Here is a 19068-nt window from a genome sequence, read left to right on the forward strand (position 1 = left end):
ATTGAAATTCTTCCATTCAGATGTAAAAAATTGTGTTGTTTAGCGAAAAAATCTCTCGGAACTTTCCGTTTTCCGCATGCAACTTAACTTAATGACGCTAAAAACCCTGTTCATATTTTGGTTGGGAAACACGGGGATAGATTAATAGGTCGAAGTGTTACCATTACAACTTACATGCCTTATGACTTTTAATATGATTTAGTTTAGAAAATGTTTTAAATGGTGCTTTAAGACTTAAGCATACATGTCCATCCTAAGTTCTGTAAAGAAGTAATACAATAGATTGTCTAGGTAGCTTGTGGTTTGTTTCCACAATTCCTCTTATTTAATCGCTGTTTACTATTACCAATTCAATATTGGTATCCATATTCTGAGTCAAACTGATGGATCTTACTGTTTTCTCAATTTCATGATCGCTAATAAGGGTTTTTACTTGTTAATGCTGCTATTGCTATCTCAAATTCTCCTAAATCCACCATTATACTTCAAAATAAAAAATTCACATTCAAACAACACCAGAAAATCGAGAATAAAATAAAATCTAAACAAAAATTGTGGGTATTAGTTCAAATATTAAAAACCAGTTTCAACAAAAGTACACTGAACAAACTATTTTTTCCCAATAATTTCCAGTGCAATTCGATAATTTCCAATATTTCCAATATTTATTGTGTATATATATATATATATATATATATATATATATATATTTATATATTTGTTTGGTTGATATTACGTTTTGAATGAAAAATTGATAGTTCGTATGGTATGTTATTTTTTCATTTCAGCTAACAGAAATATTTTCAGTTGAATAATGAATTAATATAGAGCGTTCCAAGTCATTCTAGCAATATAGAGATGAAACTTCAATAAAATAACAGGAAAAAACTCATAATAAGTTTCCATATATCTCTAATGCTACTTAAGAAATTTTCTATAAATAGAACAATCTGTACATTCCTATATTTTGAAATATGTTCACTAAGTGAGATGTGAATCAATAAACGTTACCGCTGTTTGAAAGTTAATCTTAACACCATTATACTATAATCCAATAAAATAAGAATTAAAGTCAGTTTTAGCATATTGTAATGTTCCATGGCTAAAGTTCTGAGGATCAAATTTATAATTTCACACTGAAGACCTTATTACACTACCCATCACATGCTCGTTATTCTTGTATTGTTCGCGACGAATCTCAATATGCAATTAACTCACACACATACACACACATACTGACACAAAACACACACGCGTGAGAAAGCCCGTTCCTATAAGTATCCACCCTTGAATAAATCCAAGGATCGGTTTGAGGAAGGACATTCGGTACGGTATCCATAGGTGTTGTGATGCACTGAAGTAGTGCCCTGTAAGAGATTTTTCTTTTGCCGAAATTTAGCAATTTCATATGAGCAGTACACGTGCTAAAACTAATAGCTTGGTTGGAGCACTTTTCATCGTTCCACTTCATCCACGATAATGAAACCTCGTTCTTTATCCGTTTCTCACAGTGTTACTAAATTGATAATGGATCTAATTTTTCTATATATTTGATACTCAAATTTGGAGATCACATCTACGACAACTCATTGCGATACCAAGACCAAGTTTATTAGTTACCTACGCCAAGTATCTTAAAGATCTGTCACAAAATCTAACATTTAATGAAAGACTGGAAGTGTGTAACTAAATAATATTAATTTTTGTAGGCTTACTTAAAATATTCTTGATATTATTATTAACCTATACCCATAAGAACATTCTATCTGAAATTAATAACATTCTTATCGACATATCACTCATTAAAACGATTATAACTCATTATATCATGATCTTTTGTTAGGTTCGTTTGGTAATTCATTGACTTCTGCTGGATTTCCAGCTAAATCTTCTCCATCACTATCAAATCCCACAATTTATACTCCTGCTCAATGAGTAGAAAGTTCTTATTTCCTACCCGTCAGAGAACATCAAATATCGGTAATACCCAAAAAACTTCTGACCTAATGGGCGCCAAAATGCTGAAAAAACTTCCCAGAAGGCGGTTGTGGTATTAGCCACAATTGTACAAAGCAGTATTGAGAACAGGCTATTCATGGTTCATGTTTAAGCTAGCCCAAATCATATTAATTCTTACGCCAGGTAAATTTTTTCAATTAGTTCCAGATAGAATAATAGTTGCAATCGGTTTCTGTCAGTATTGTAGAAATATATTCCAAGTGAGCTATACATTGAATGTTTTTATAGTTGAGTGGAAATAATATCGAAGATTTTATCTCCAATAGTAATCTGAGAATAACTGTGGAAATTAACTCCATTTTTTTTCCACAATATAACTCGACGACGATTATTTCATCGTCAGCTATTTTCGCACTTGATTCTTGATTGCTTTTTCATTGACAGGTTTCTTCAACTCACTATCTATCTGGTTGTCTATCACGATCAAGTTAACAATAGCTTTCACATAAATACTCTGATGAAAATATACAACGCTTGAGAATGTGAATGGTCAATGGTCAGCTGAGGCGAGTAATGGATGCCTTTATATTGTCCTTGGTTGTTAAGCTAAGCACCTTCAACTTTACGACCTGCCGTAAATAAGCACAGAACTTTGTGGTGATGAAAAGAAAGTCTTTTATCGGTACAACACTATATATATATATATATATATATATATATATATATATATATATATATATATATATATATATATATATATATATATATATATTAAATATTTGTCAAAAATTGGAGTAATTGGCGATGCCAGCATCTGAATGGAGACTGTAGGTCAATGTCCTGCCATTTTGATGGACAGTAATCATATGGCACTTGTGACTGTTAATGATAAGGTTTCAAAGGTACACATTATTGCCAAAAACACTAGTTACAATAATGAAAAATGGATAATGATGTCATCTGGTACACGGATAACTCTTGGCTGGAGTAGGCCTCAGCGGATGACACCCCAAAATAAATAAATCGTTGTCGCTTGGAGAATATTCTATTCAATAAGAGAGCTTCTATGAGAGTCATAACGTTCAATCTAGTGTGCTTTAGTTATAGTAAAACAATGCAAAAAAGTCCTATATACAGTGATAAATGATAGCTGAGAGATCGAGGTCCTGTGAGTACCCAGATACTTGGACAAGGCTGATTCGCTTTCCTGAATCGGATCGGTAGAATCATCAGTAGACTAAGAACCCATTCCACGATTGGAAACACCTTACATAAAACAAAGTAAGGCATACATGAGTCTGTCGGTCTTTTAACTGATCCGCTTAAACAACTGCGAAATATGACCGGTAACTGGACATTTAAGCGGACACGGACATATTATAGGTTCAAGGTTGAGCTGGAATGCCGCTGGTGCATGGAGTAAGAAACTGCACACCATGTTATCGGGAAGTGCCCAGAACTCACAGATGATGTGTAAATGTATCTGCAAGCGTCACAGTTTGCCCAGTGACGTTAAAAGTGTCAAAAAATGGCGTGTTATAAGCTCTCCCAAGGAGATTGGCTTTTGGTGGTTTTAAGTGAGACACGACTGACCTATCAGGAGGCTTATTTGCGAATAGTTCATAACGGCATACGAAAATACGAATAAACTTAATGTTAGGCTTCATAATGACATATATCATAGAGACCAGATCCGGGTTAGCGAATAACGAAAGTGGCTTCAAAAATAGATACAATTTATGATATTTGATGCAGATAAGTTATGGAGAGACAAAATATATTTAATTATTGACGAAAGTCTAGACTGAATAACATCCAGCAAACCTTATTTTCGTGCGGTGGAAAATATAGAGGAGATGGTGAATTCAGCAATATATTGACTCTTAAGACTCACAAAATTGTAGGAAAAAAAATTTCTCGATAATGAAACAGCAGGTGCATCATAAAAAATGTCAGGAATCTATGGAACTTTAGGGAAATTGATTCGGAAAATTCCGTTTTATATACGTATGTATTCCCTTAAATGAGTTGAGCAAACGAAATTTTCTATTCACACTTTCATTAAGATTTTTGAAATTTCAAGTATGCTGTTTGTCATGCATTCCTCTGTTTCACATGAAGTTTCCTATCAACAAAGTGTATGATGATAGCGGTGAAGCGTACTTTAATAATTGATATAGCTTTTATAATCATTCTCAGTATTTTCAAGAAGCAATTTTATCCCCCGGTTATGTTTTTCGATTATATAGTATCTTTGGACTTTTCCATGAATAGCTGAGTGGCTATAGTCCTTCACTCTGAAGGGGTTATTTACCAAAATGTATGAGAATAAATACGGTCGTTGTAGTGGTTAGTCGACAAAATTATGTTCGTGCTGGAAAATAGAAATAAATTGCTTCACGAAAGTTTAGGAAGTTCATAAGTTCAGAGATTGTGTTTTAGCACGTTACAATTTTTCATCACCGAGTGTTTATATATTATACATTAAATGATTTTCTTTTATATAAGCGCTTATGTGTCCTTTTTGTGGAACAATTTGGCAATTTGAAACAAAATGAAAATGATATATAGTCAAAAACTGATAAGAAATTCTTAAACATACAAATGGAAACAACACTCAGAAATTGAAAAATAAATCAATTTGTAAAATGGTTATATAAACAACAGAACTTTAAATATGTGGTACAAGGTATAGTATCTTAGTCGTTGAGTCTTGAGATGAAAGAATATGTGCTTAAGCGGATGCTCCCACCAAATATATTCTATTTAAAACTGAACTTCCATTCATTAATTTTTGATATATTTATTAGAAATACTGGTAAGAGGTTCAAAATTTTTTTCAACAAACAGCTATGAAAAAATTACATACATTTCTATGAAAACGTAGTTTAACTAGAATCGAATAGGCTGGTGGAAGCAGCTCCTCAGTCTTTTATTAGTGGTCTGAAATACCATAAATAGAAAATATAAGTATGTTTTTAGAAACTATTATTACTATAATCTGGCCGCTCATTACAGAGAGTAATCACGTGCATAGTGCGTGAGAGATAAATTGTAAGCCTGAATCACACCATACACAACACTAAAAGGTATTTAGTGGCAAATTTGAATTGAATTTTAAATGCTTTTTTCAAACTAACATTTTTATTTGAATTTTAAATACTTTATTTTAATATCATATCATATAAATAATACTTTTATTCATCAATTACATAGCATTCATACATTAAAATCTTCGTTCACTTAGTTAACTATTAAATGTTTTTTTTAAAAGTGTCTATAAATATATATAATTATTATTTTAATCGTAATTTTGTTTTCCCTAACCTTAAATAGCTAGACGGTTTTTCAAATTTATGGTATATTAAATAAAAATGTAAGGGTACCTAATACTGTAAAGTAATATTTAAGAAAGAAATGTCGTGCTATATGTTTTATTCAAATACGTATCAAAGGTTATAAAGTAAATTCATACAAAACGATATAAATAATAATAATAATAATAATCTTTATAAACAACACAAGGTCCTTTCCTGATTAAATTCTTTGTTTTCAAAAAAGGTTTTAACCTAAATCGGAATCTGATTCCGACGAAGACGAATCAGCTCTTAAATTTATTATTAGAGGTTCTACTTGTTTTTCCATTAAATTATCACTGTCCCACATTTTATTTCGAAAAAAGCGGACATGTTGGATTGCCTTACTCCAATTGGTTTCGGTAACATTATTTAAAGGTTTAGTAAATAAAGTTTGGGCATCACTAATTTTAAATGTTTTTTTCCTTGCCACCTCACCCTTGATTTGTGCCCATATGAGTTCAATTGGGTTGAATTCACAATGGTAAGGTGACAATCGTAAAACAATTTTATTTTTCTCTTTGGCCATCTCATCAACGACATATCTTTGGACTAATGGCAAAATAAGAACTAGTTCTCGCAGCTGTTACATGAACGACCTTGATAAATCAGAAGAATAATTTTCCCCGAAGGTAGTGCAAGATGGTGATATGAAGGAAGTTATCGGTATTTTTAGGGATGGAAATGACCTAACCGTAATTGTTGACCACAGGATGATCACATTCCATTGCCATTGTGACTCTTGTCGTCTTAGCGTTTTATTGGTGGAATTTAAAAACAGTGCCACTTTTATCCAATATGTAAACATTATAGTCTTGGAATATTTTTTTACCCACACTAACCAAAAGATTGCAACTACAATAAAAACAATAACTTGGTTGCAATGAGGAAAATCGCTCCAGTTTTTATAAATAATAAATATTTATTATGCTTTGTATCCTCAGATGCATTTTGTCAAAATTCTAAAAGTATTAAAGCAATGACGCGTTTAGAAATGATTGTTCTTCAGATAGAATAACGTAAATAGACAGTTTAAATTTAGTTCCATGAATATCACAGCCACTTTTAACAATAAACTTTATTTTAAAATAGAGGATAGTCAATGTATAACATAACTATAATACCACATATTAAAGAATAATAAAAATTAAATTACAAGTTTAACATGCGCTATTATACAGTCACATAATTCTTACTGTTAGAAATGTAGAAATGTAGTTTCAATTTTTAATTTTTATCAAAGTAAATAAATAACATAATAAAACAAAAGCTTAAAATAATTATTAATATAAAATTTTTAGAATATAATAATAATAAATTAATGTAACGTGCAGCTGTGTGAACTTGACTTTCTCAGACATTGCTTCAGCCAATACGAATCGTTATAAAAGGTACCTCTAACATCCCATGAGCCGATCACACGTTTTTATTGCTCTCACTACCGACCGGCCAGATTATAATTACAAAATATCGAATATATGACACAAAATTTAAGAATTTTAATATAGGTTGTAATAATACAATTCCAAAATGACTTTGTAAACAACAAATTGTTTATTTTCTTAACATCAATATGACAAGGGACAGATACAATATAATATCTCATAAGACGGATATAAGAGGAAGCATTTATAATTTGGTTGGACAGATCCTTAAGACTGACATAGCTCGCATTTGTCATAACCAAAATATTGCACCCAGAACCATTAACCGTGCTATGTAAAGTAGAAAAACCATGCCTAAGCCTCCCAAAATGTGATAAATCAAGAAAAAATATCCGAGAAAGAGAATGGTAAAAAGAGCAAAAAAGAGAGTCGAGTCGTCCGTAAGAACACAAAAGGTACCGTATCTCGAGAATAAGCAAGAAATGTTGAAAAATACCTAAAGAGAAAAAGTTCTAAATATGTATATATGAATGTAAGCATGTATGTACATATTAGGGTATCATAGATACTGCAACCTAAAGGATTTATTGTGTCCCTCAATCTTGCCGCTATACTGAAGAACCCGGTGTTTAAAGCTGATCTTATAATAACATTCCTGTCAGAATCTCCAGAATGTGAGATGACTGTAACAGCTAGAGATCTTCGTTTTCAATTTCATACGCTCCCAGGTTTAGTACTTTGGAGTTTCGTGGTTTGGATAGAGGTTTCTTCCTCTATGCAAGAAAATTTGCACGCAGCATTATCTTCTAAGTCTGGCGTCGTCTTCAGGTGTCTATTGAGGTGACAGTGCCCCGGTAGGACTCCTGTTAGTTTTCGTCGGTTGTTCTTCCTTAGGTTGTTGCATTCAGCAGATCTTCTCTGGTTATAGTTTCCCAGGTCTGTCTTTGCTTGTCTCAGCCTCTGTATGTTGTCCCAATTATGGGTTTTGCTCCTATCCACCTTTTTTCAGTACTTTTTCTATTGTTTTGTAGCTTATATCACAGAAGGGCTCTGGTCCCATGAAGGATAGGATGATGATCTCCTGTTCGCGATGGTTCCACACTAAACTGAACTGGACACATTTTTCAATTGCTGCTTTGGATCCATCCGTATATCATTTAATGGCTTTTCTTTTTATTTCTTGTATAGTGTTTCGATCCCACTTTTTACACAAAGCTAAACTTTCTCGATGCATCATCATCATTGTTTACGTTTTTCTGTGGTGATTTCGTCTCCAAACATTCTAAGTGTTGTTTTTTCTGCTATGCTTTCCAGTACTAAGTGGTGAGATGGGAAATTTAAAATCTCTTCTAGTGCACTTGTTGGGCATGATTTCATGACCTTCGAGAGATTGTTCCTCGTGTTATTCAGATTAGCTCTAGTACCTCGAACAACTGCCCCATATGATTGGTTACACAATTGCCGTGTACATCCACGTTAGGATCTTTGGGTTACCACCCCAATTCTTGCCTGCGAGATTCTGCAAACTATCATTTCTATTGTGGCTTTAGTGGTTATCTCCTTTTTGTGTTTGTTGACAGAATATGCCGAGTTCAGTTAGCCTGCATAAGAGCCCGTCTACTTCTGAGCTCCACATAAGTGGAGACGCAACTTCCCCTTATCGAATATCCTGTTAGCAGTAATTGTAATGGTGTTTTGCCTTACTTTCATTTCTGCTGATCCAGTAGATGATAGTTGTGCCATCCATTTGGAGGTTCTACCTACTTGTCTCTCTCGCTTTTGTCAAACTCGTGTCGAGTACTATCAAAGGCACTTCCAATGTCTAAGAAAACACATATTGTAACAGCTAGATATCATCGTTTTCAATTTCATACGCTCCCAGGTATAGTACTTTGGAGCTCCGTGGTTTGGATAGAGGTTTCTTCCTCTATGCAAAAAAATCTGCACGCAACATTATCTTCTATATCTGGCGTCTTCAGGTGTCTATTGAGGCGACAGTGCTACTACGTTTACTTAAGTTTTCCTTTGTTCTGAATTATCAATTGTACAAGTTCAGTTCTTAGATTTGCCTGTTTAGTATGCGAATTAATACTGATGGAGAGGTTTCCAATATTTATTCTAAAGTAGATGTCGAAGCTTTTTCAATCGTTTTAAGTAAAAACCGTGAGAGGATGATTGGTCTAAATGATTTGAGATGTGTGGTGTCCTTCTTCCCGACTTTCGTGTATGAAGGTTACTTTGATCTTTCTCCCAAGCCTCTGATAAGTACTATAGTTCTGGACTGTTTCTACTAAGGCAGATCAAGTAAGGAAGATTCCGCTCACTTCTGGCGATTTAACGGTCCATCATATTCGTTCACTGCTGCATACTTATTTTGCAATTGCTGCAGTCTCTCCCGTAATTTTGCTATGTTCCACAGTTTTGTTTTCTGAGGCTGGACCGCCACTTCCCGTATTTAGCAACAGCTGTGTTCTATCCTCATCACCTTCCGTGAAGCTGCCAGCTGGTTTCTTCAAGGCCATGTTTGTATTGACTTTGCCTTTCGCAAAGACCTGGTCTTGAAGCTGCATGTGTAAAGTCAATATCCCTGCAGAATTATTTGAAACTTTTTCGGTTTGTTTTTCAAATTTTTTTTATTGTAGGCAGTAAGCTTTCAAGTGTAGCGTTGCCAATCCCTGAAACACTTTGCTCTATTGAAGATTTGTCTTGTTTTCACATTTTCAGAATGAAAGAGTAATTGCTATGGAAGATGAGTAAGAGTATTTCGTACTTACCAATTAGGAAATCAAAAGAAAAGATGGAAGAAAGAAGTTCATTGCCTTCATAAAAAATAACATAACATAACTATAATGCTCACAAATAATATCTATGCTATCAAACTTCTTACGTTCTTTATTTAAACAAAAATAAATAAAATAAATTGATGACAAATGGACTTTGCAGCGATCACATAATATTAGGATCCATTCTCATGTTTCAAATTTCAAAGATGACATTTGTTTTACCTATACAATTAATATCCAGAGCACCAAGCGATGAAGATACTAGCCGGGGAGGTATTGCAAATAAAATTAAAATAGGACCAGAAATGTAAGGCGAGCAAAACCAGCAGACTGAATTTTCCTGTTAGGTAACCTTTTATCTGGTTTAGTAGTATTGCGTTATTTGCCTACTTTGAAGGTACTTCTCTACACAGAAAGATTTGAATAAGAGCTTTAAATTGTGATTTTTTGCAGATAAATTTGGGGATTGCTGCAGATTCTGAAAGATTTTTAAACAATTGTGTCACTAAATTGGTAGATTTTGATTCTGTTTGTCAACATCACTTTGGAGAAAATATATTGTTTTAGTCGGATTTAGCGTCCTGCCAGTATGCAAGAGCAACTTAAAATTGGTCACATCAAAGAATTATACGTTTTGGAATAAAACAAGATAATTTTCCTAATTTACTGCAGTCCCATCCAATTTTATCTCGCAAAGTGTGCCAAGCCAAAAATGAGGAGAAATTACAGCGTAGAATTTTTAGACAAATACGCGAAATGAATGTTCAAGTCCTCCAAGACCCAATGCGCCCAGTAAAGGGCCTCCGACTCCTCCACTTAGTTATTTACTCTGTTAGTTACTAAGCCGTTAATTATGGCAAATATGAAAAAGTTTCATTGTAAATAGTTATCACAAAAATACATAGTTAAATATAATGTTTATTTGTGCACAAGTGCCTCGACCCATGACAGAAATCTATCGGGAATAATCAATGATGGATTTAGTCTTGTTGCCGCTCAAATTCCCTTCGATGCGCCGTCCTTTTTGATGAAATATATTTTATCAATTTGGATCCAATATTTTTATTTCAAAATAACTTCACTTTATTCAATAGATAAATAATTTTTTTGATATTAATCAAGTTCAAAATTTGTATACCCTGGCTCTGGTCTGCGCATCAATTATATCATCATATTAATTCAATGGACTAGTTTAACTTCAATAGTCACTAATGCAAGACCATCAAGTCTATATTGGTCCATGTTTACGCGTAATTATGTTTTACTCTTTTTAGATTTTATTGTGAGAACAATTTGTAGCCATGATAATCAAAAAAACTCTGAGAGCAATGTCCACATTCGGATAAACATCTCGACTCCATGAATCCAATACATTATTTCATATTATGTGTGCAATGCATAATTTTTCTGTTTTTGCTAAGGAATCTTTGAGTTGATAATGGAAATAAATACATTCAACGTATTTAAATCTTCAGGCTTTTTCTTCATATTCAGCAAATTGTCTGTTTCTCATGTCTCGAAGGAATGAGGCCAGAGAAATATAGATATGCACAACGGATGATGAGATTTGCTTGAAACTTCTTGCTAACAGTATTAAAATTATCTAAAACTGGATTATTGATTCATTTATCCATCTATTCATTCATTTATTTATTCATTTATTTATTCATTTATTTACTCATTTATTTATTGATTTATATATTCATTTATTTATTTATTCACCAGAGTTATAGTATATTACAATACAAAGTAATACAAATTACAAAGAGGAGAACAAGTTTCCTGTTCGTCAGTATGAAGATGCAACACAAACATGTCAAGACTGTCTTAGCCATGCTTGTTTACCTTAAAAACTAACTTAAAACTTGTAACAGAGAACAAAAGTTTTAACACTAAAGCCGTCATATTTTTATAGGCTTTAGGGGTCAGACCTGTTATAGCAGGCGTATAGGCTTAATGAGTATATGAGACCATATATATAGTATATATAGTATATGTCCCACCAGGCAAGTCATATTATGTGTTGCAGCCCTTCATAGCCTCTAAAAAAATATTCTTCTAGAAGGAACATAACCTACATTTACTCATATTGGACCTTAACATTACGTGTTGTGATGCATTATAATTTGTTTTATATTGTTGACCTTTCTAAACTTGAAGCTCTTGTGCTAAGGCTAATTCAACCTTATCTAAACAGAGAATACCATTTATTTATAGACAATTATTACAAAAGCGTGAATCTTGCATATAGACTTCTGCAAAACCAAACTCATGTGACTGCAACATTACGCTCTAATAGAAGAGGTAATCCAACATTGGTCGTAAAAAAAAACTGGGTCGGGAAGAGCACATTTGGAAGCGTAAAAAAGTATATGAGTCAAAGTGGAGGGATGAGCACGATGTATTTGTTCTCACAACGAGTCATAACCCAGCATTAGTAGATAATCAAAATAGACATGTTCAAGCAAAAACAAAGCCCATTGAAGTTGTTGAATATAACAAATTTATGTCAGGAATAGATAGATCCGACAAAATTATTTCATATTATTGGTCTCCTCGAAAAAAGATATTCTGGTACAAGAAGGTAATTTTTCACTTTTTGAACATATCAGTTTGGAACAGCTATTTTATTATCTAGAGACCAACTAATAATAACAAGTTGCAGTTTATAACTTTCAGAGAATCATAAATAAATTCTTTGTTTAAAATTGATCACAATCTCAAAGATGGTCGTCATTTAGTAAATTTTACACCAGCTCATGACAGAGCATTAGATCATCGGCGGGCCCCTAATGCACTCAACATTACCTGGTACATATACTACGACCAGATAATCAAACGAAAATCCTATTTTCTGTAGAAATTGCGCAAAAACACAAAAGGAGAGAGACGAATCTAAGATGCAAGATATGCCATAATAAGCTTGCTCTCTGTGTAGTTCCATGTTCGAAAATTGGCATCTTGGTATAAATAACTGATTCCAAAATTGTTGGAAGTATTATAATCAATAAAGGAGTTCAAATCATCTGTTAACTCTTACAGGATCAAGTCTCAGTTCATTGCACTGAGATCTCTCAACGATGTGTAGATATAGTAAAGAAATTGTAAAGTTCTTGCATAGTATAGAAGAAGTCGACTGCTTCTGTTACCCATTCAACTCCACCATGATCCTACCAAATTTAAAGAACGGTACAAGGATCAAAGTCTGCTAAAGGATTAATTGTTTTGTAATTAGTACCTGAATGTCTCAGTATATATCTGACATGGCAGTCCATTATATCCAAACCATTATTTTATAGAGATCCTTATTTTGTGATGTTATTGAGATGTAGTAGTTTCAAATCGCATTAATCGATAAACACTATAATTGATCTATTAAAGAATCGACATCTTACCCACAGGTTAGGGAGTAAATTAATTAATTGAATTATATCTTGAACCGTTTTGAGAAGAAAAAGTATTTGAAATAAAAAAAACTTCTGGTTCAAATTTTTTTCTCTTGAGACGAGTTGACTACTTTTCAGTGCTTATCCCATAGAAATGTTTTTTATAGAAACAAATTTGAATCAATTTTTGAAAACGATTGTCTTTTCTTTTTTTGTCTCTATAATTCTAGCATTTCAAAAATTTTGCTATCCTTCAAATTATGTCGTGTTAGGCCTGAGCCTCACAGACCTAGGCTTAAATCCATCACTGGGAATAACCGATCTCAATGTGCGAATTTTTTAGATCACGTGCAGGTATCGCAGTGACAAGAATCATTTGAATAAGTTATGTTGATAATGATAAGTTGGAAAATATATTATAAAGGCCATTCAGTGTCATGGGTACCAACCTCTCGCATTGTTTAAGACATCTTGCAAGACAATAAAATGTGGAGTGCCCAAAGGCTCAGTACTAGGCCCTATTTTGTTTCTTCTGTTTATAAACGACATCCCCTATCTAGACATCAGTGGTAAAATATGTCTATGTGCAGACGATACTAGTTTCTCTCGGAACAACCCTGATCTCACGGCACTTCATAGGACCATTTCTAGTGACCTAATCACCCTAAAATCATGGTGCGATTCTTATCTTCTATGTCTCAACGTTTCTAAAACCAAAGTTTTATCACATAAAAACACATTGCTGCTTTTTTTATTAAATAACATCACCATTGACGTCGTTGAATTTGTGAAATTCTTAGGGCTTGTTGTGAAAAATTCCTTGAAATGGAAGTTACATATTGCCGCTTTATATAAAAAATTAAGTTCATACTGTTTTATGCTGAAATCAGTTTCGTTTCTAAAGAACTGAATTATCTACCTCCTCAACAGTTTATTATGCCCTTGTTAAGTCGCATCTCCGACATGCCCTTCCCATCTGGGGTACGTGTGGTGCGACTCAATTTGAATCTTGAAACTACAAAAGAGAGCTGTTAGATATTTACTCGGATTAAACAGGGCTCACTATAAGGACTTCCTCAAAAGATGAAAAATTCTGAATCTTCCTTCCTTATTAATCTTTGAATCTGTTTGCCTAATTCTTAAGCACACTTCTCCAATATCAGAAAGGTCATTACGGATATCCACTTAGGAACGCAGAGCACTGCCTTTAAAGTTAAAATTATGAAAAATATAATTGTAATATGTAAGCAAGTAGAATATTGAAAGAACATAGTAATATCTTAAGGTGTGGGGATTTGAAGTATATAGTTTCGGAATAAATTCAGCGAATGAAATTGAGAAAGAGGAAAGTTATTCACCCTGTATCACAGATTATTTTTTATAAAATAAATAAAAGTGGGAAAAACTACCTATTCCATAAATTTTATTACCATACTTATAACATTGATATTTGTGGTTCTAGGCTGCAGATCAATATTATGAATAATGGTTGAAGCTCATTTTATCCCAATCATCACTCTTAAGGAATATTTCAACACGGTTCAGTACTTTATTTTCATCAACTTTTCAAGTAAATCAAGACAACTGAGTCATTTTTATTGATGGCTGTTTCTTTTCTTCAAGCTGTTCGTTGACAAAGGTAATGGATTTTCGTCGTGCTGTATAGCGAAAAAGAAATACTATAATCTCGGAAAAAGTTTAAACTGTCTCATTTTTCAGGATTTAAACTGGATGATTCCAATAAATAAATGCACTAGAACTCTGCAACAAAACGAAATTACCGAAAAATCACGCAACTAATTCTATGCACTTTGTAATTCGGGATCCTATTACATTTATCAACTGAATATCTTATAATACGAGATTATTCTTTTGTCTATTTTTGTTACCAATAATTAATGTGGAGAGTTATTAATGATTAATTGACTACCACGTATCATCGTTGTTAGTGGCTGTAAAGAAGTCGTAAATAAACTGCTCCACATAAGTTGAGGATTATATATATATATATATATATATATATATATATATATATATATATATATATATATATATATATATATATATATATAACGCCTTAATTATCTCGGAAACGGCTTGTACGATTTTTATAAATTTTTGTGTACAAGGGGGCCGGTATTATGGTGCAATCTACATTGTTGTCAAAACTTTTCTTTTTTCGAAAAAATAATGAACTTTGTTATTCTAAACGGATCTTCCTATATATTTTGTGTTTTTAGAAATCCTTAAGAAATATTGATTATTTTTCGTGTGATATTCTCTATACCTAAATGCCATAATTTCGTAGTTATAGCTACATTTACAGTATCTTCACCAAAGTTACAATAAATAATATTATTCATGTATATTTACAAGTAGATAGCTACGATTGAATGATCTCGTTTAATTTGAATATGCTTTAATAAATTAGATGCTAAAACAAATCTCGTGACAAGGTCTGGTGTTAAGTTAGTAAAAAGTTTAACGAAATTGGTGAAATATTTATCCAAATCATGGCGCAGAAAACATACTTCTGAAGAAAAATCTGAAAATGTTTGTGTCATTTAATATTGGGTACACATTTGTGAAGTAGCAAACTTACGAATTCTGGATAACATACAGTGAAAGCGATTACAGCAAAAGCTCAAATGTTATCCATTTACTTCAATACAACAAACCATGCGATTTCTAAAACTTTGCAACACATTTTGCAATACATCCCTGACTGCTCAATTCTTCTTCTCTTTGTGGTAATTCTGTCTTTTAATTTTTGAATATTGGCAGTTTTTGTTTTACAAACGATGTTTTTCAAGTCACCCCACAGGAAATAGTCATAAGGTTTCATGTCGGGTGATCGCGGGACTATTCGATAAAACCACGCCTTCCAATCCATCCTCTTGGAAACACATTATGTAGGTATTGCCTCACCACACACGCATAGTGAGGTGGGGCACCATCTTGTTTTAGCCAAATATTGTCGTTTGGGCCAGATATTGTCTGAAAATTTCTGAAGTGGCCTCATTGCGAAACATAACATCATTTAGAAAATTTGGATCGTTTTGTTTGTAAAATTTTTCCACCATTAGGTTGTAAACTCTTAACGTCTATCAAAATCGTCATCTGACAACTCTTGAACCAACGTTACTTTGTATGGATAGAATTTATTATCACGTGAAATTTTCATTACGGATGTTTGCGAAATATCAAGTTCCCTAGTTATTTTTCTAGTACTCAAGTTTAGATCGTCTTCTAACAGGACACAAACAACTGAAGATTTGTTTTCAGTTGATGCAGTTTTTCTGCGCCTTGAATTCGATAAATTTTTTACTGAACCCGTTTCGGTAAACTTTTTTACTAATTTACTGACAGTAGATCTTGTTATGAGATTTCGGTTAGGATATAAATTACTAAGGATATTACACGTTTCTTGTTGACTTCCACGCCTATCACCATATCTTAATATCATCAAAATATCAATTCATTCTTTTTCAGATAAACGATCCATTGTATCTTTCAATAAACTTCAACAATAATAATTCATTGAAACGTCAAATTTGTTATTGTAGCAGTCGTAGCCACCTAAATGTATAATTTTAACTGCGGCGGAGATAACACAAATGTAACTATAAATTCGAAATTAAGACATTTAGGTAGAGGGAAAATTATATAAGAAATAATAACAATTTCAAAAGCGGTAAATACACAGGGTGATCCATTTGAAATGACAAAGTTCATTATTTTTCCGGAAAAGGAAAGGTCTAACAACAATGTAAATACCACCATAATACCGGCTGTCTCACAAGACTTTGATAAACAAAAAAGTTAGAACAATCGTATAAGCCGATTCCTAGTTAATTAACGCGTTCCATAATTAAAACTCTCTCTGTGTAACATATTCGAATATTAATATTGTCTATAAAGGAGGCACGTTTTCTTTGATTTGTACTCATTTGTATATTGTGTTTGAAATAGATTTGTTTCCCGATAAGACAACCGTATGATATGAGGGTTACTACTTAAGTTTCGAGACAATAAAAACAAATATCTATAATTTAATATGACTTTATTATTTTTCAAAATATTCACTATCAAGATCAATTAAGCCAATTGTCGAAGCACTTTTTCCATATCGATTGAGGTTCATCCAAAACATGTGATTTAAACGCCTCGACCGCTTTTTCAAGTGTAGAAAAAAGTTGACCTCGCAAATTATTTTCGATTTGCAAGAATAAGAAGGAATCATTGGATGCTAAATAGGGACTGTACAGCGGATGACCCATCAATGGTGTGTGAGAGCTCGCATTTTAATGGTGGAGAATGAGTCTTCTATGATTGGTATCGCTCGCACATTTCTGAAAAACAAATTGCTGGTTTAATATTCCTATATTGCTATATTGCTCTAATGGAACGGTTTCTATAAGTCCATAACAAAATTGAACCAGTATGTAGTATGCCCAGAAACAAATATAATTATTAGTCGATTACAGAGTAGAAGAGTAGTAAATATCAAATTATTGCGGAATGCGGGAAAAGATGATATCGATTTCATTTCAATTGGCAAGTGATTGTGTATTTTTTTGCATTGTAAAATATTGAGCCCAACAGTCAAGCATCAACAAATTAATTATTTAATTAAAAGATATCATAGTTTTGAAGAAAAACCAGGAAAATATTTGCATCTGAATACCTAAACTCTTGATTTTGAATTTTCGTTGATATCTCAGTATTGCTTCAAGAATAAAAATTAAAAGACCAAAAGTTGTTTTTGCAAGTTACTCAAAAATTTGAGGTCAAATGAAAAAATGATATCATAAACTATGTATAGATTCTTAACCAAACCTGGGCGAATATTAGACGGTAATTAATCATAAACAAATACACGTATTATCTGCAAAATTCCTTTAGTATCGCAGCATTTGTTCTAGAATTGAATTATTTTTAAAAAAATTAGTTTTTGCAATTTAATTGAAAATTTTGAGTTATGTAAAAAATGCGGTTATAAATAATGCATAAAACGATAGGGACTTTGACCTGAATTTAAGCGAATATTGAACAAGTCAAGCAACGACATATTCAAAATAAACCATAAAGAGAATGAACAAAATATTCGCAATAATACTTTTGGTATCAAAATGGAAAACGCCAAATTGTCCTTAATAACGTAAAATTATTTCAATAAAAAAAAAATGATTAAGGATTGGTTAGTCAAGAGAATATTCGAAGGAACGCCCAAAGTTTCTATAACAAAATGAAAAACGTTAAACTTTCTTTGATATCTCAACATTCGAATACTGGACAATAGTCAAGCATCAACAAATGCAAAATAGAACATAGTTTAGAAGGAAAATCATGGAAATATTTGCACCTTAACTTATTATATCAAAATTAAAAACGCCCAATTCTACATAAACTTTCGTTGACATCGCAACATTCCTTCAAGAATAAAATATGAAAGATCGAACTGTTTTTTCTTCAATCTATCAGGAATTATGAATAAATTTTTAACTAAACGGAAGAAAATATTGCACAATAGTTAAGCCTAAATAAATGCATAAATTATCCGCAAACTTCTTTCAATATTGCAGCATTTGTACAAAAATCAAAATTATGGAAAAAGTTGTTTTTAGTAATTTGTTCGAAAACTTTGGGGTTGAGTGAGATACTGTTATAAAGTGATAAAGAGATACTGTGAAATACTGTTATGAACTATGGATAGATGTTCAACTAAATGGGAATGAGCAACAACAAATGCAAAATAGACTATAGTTATAAGAATAAAATCAAGAAAACATAAACAATAAAATCAATAAGCTTTCCTTTAATTCGTAAGGTAGTTTTGAGGTTATGTATATATAAGTTTTTCTAGAATGGTTTCAAAAGTTTTAGCAATCCTTATAACACGCTCTGGAAGTGAAATTGCAAGTTACAATTCTCTTGCCTCAAAGCTGTATAACTGTTATTTCATTCCTTTATAATGTTTTTTTAAATCACAATAAACAAGTACGTACAAATGTCATATCTATCACTTCTTCTTTGGTCGAGAGTCTAGGTTGCTGTATAGAATATAAACTCTGTTATAATTCTTCCAATATCAATTGCAGTTGATAAAAACTTATATAAAAACGCTTGCCGGGAATTTTGTTTGATCTATCTACCAAAGGCGTAGATATCTCGTGTTATATATTTATTATTTTTATAA

At 32.5% G+C, this 19068-nt stretch overlaps 1 protein-coding gene across 2 annotated transcripts in view; it reads left to right on the top strand.

Moving 5' to 3' along the window:
* LOC130891315 (neuropilin and tolloid-like protein 1) overlaps nt 1–19068 on the top strand; it is a 692365-nt gene that overhangs the window by 258632 nt on the left and 414665 nt on the right. The window lies entirely within an intron of this gene.

The sequence above is a fragment of the Diorhabda carinulata genome, chromosome 3 (genome assembly GCF_026250575.1).
Source record: "Diorhabda carinulata isolate Delta chromosome 3, icDioCari1.1, whole genome shotgun sequence".
Lineage (NCBI taxonomy): Eukaryota > Metazoa > Arthropoda > Insecta > Coleoptera > Chrysomelidae > Diorhabda > Diorhabda carinulata.